Source organism: Balaenoptera acutorostrata, chromosome X (genome assembly GCF_949987535.1).
Source record: "Balaenoptera acutorostrata chromosome X, mBalAcu1.1, whole genome shotgun sequence".
Taxonomy (NCBI): Eukaryota; Metazoa; Chordata; class Mammalia; order Artiodactyla; family Balaenopteridae; genus Balaenoptera; species Balaenoptera acutorostrata.
The window spans coordinates 116479946-116481042 of record NC_080085.1 but is presented as its reverse complement, the minus strand read 5'-3'; the positions used below and the strand labels follow the sequence as shown (position 1 = coordinate 116481042).

Below are 1097 nucleotides of genomic sequence, written 5' to 3'. Positions count from 1 at the left end.
TTCACTATATCACTCTTACTCCCTATTAAAAACTGGTATTAGTGTGCCTTTATACTGAAGACATCAAAGAAACTATGGAGTGTACTTGTATAAACATAAGGAAGCCTGAAGTATATTGTTTATTTTCCTATGGAATAAATGCAAAATCATGATCCTTCATTGTGCATTTACTGAATTCTACTTGGATTTTCTGAAAGAAATTTCCCTTTTTTTTTACATCTTTATTGGAGTATAATTGCTTTACAATGTTGTGTTAGTTTCTACTGTACAACAAAGTGAATCAGCTATATGTATACATATATCCCCATATTCCCTCCCTCTTGCGTCTCCCTCCCACCCTCCCTATCCCACCCCTCTAGGTGGTCACAAAGCACCGAGCTGATCTCCCTGTGCTATGCAGCAGCTTCCCACCAGCCATCCATTTTACATTTGGTAGTGTACATGTCAGTGCTACTCTCTCACTTCGTCCCAGCTTTCCCTTCCCACCTTGTGTCCTCAAGTCCGTTCTCTACATCTGTGTTTTTATTCCTGCCCTGCCACTAGGTTCATCAGTACCGTTTTCTTAGATTCCATATATATGTGTTAGCATACGGTATTTGTTTTTCTCTTTCTGACTTACTTCACTCTGTAGGACAGACTCTAGGTCCATCCACCTCAATACAAATAACTCAATTTCATTCCTTTCTATGGCTGAGTAATATTCCATTGTATATATGTGCCACATCTTCTTTATCCATTCATCCATAGATGGACATTTAGGTTGCTTAAAAATATGGAATGCTTCACAAATTTGTGTGTCATCCTTGCACAGGGGCCATGCTAATCTTCTCTGTATTGTTCCAATTTTAGTATATGTGCTGCCGAAGCAAGCGCTCCCTTACCTTTTTGATCCAATCTTTGTTGAATGGATGAAATATGTGGTAATTTGTTTCTAGCATTTTGAGGTCAGCTACACTTTTCATCCATGATAGTGCCCACCAAGTAGACTACTGTACTAGTTTAGTTTTTCCAGTGGGTTTGGATTTTAATCGTTTTATTCCACTGCTAGCTAGTATCTAACTATTTTTATCTACAATTGCAGAAGTACATCTGGGTGT

At 38.4% G+C, this 1097-nt stretch overlaps 1 non-coding gene across 1 annotated transcript; it reads right to left on the bottom strand.

Moving 5' to 3' along the window:
* Positions 1-766: 766 nt before the first annotated feature.
* On the bottom strand, positions 767-873 carry LOC130706558 (U6 spliceosomal RNA). The gene has a single exon (XR_009006780.1). It is a non-coding gene; the product is annotated as a U6 spliceosomal RNA (small nuclear RNA).
* Positions 874-1097: the final 224 nt, after the last annotated feature.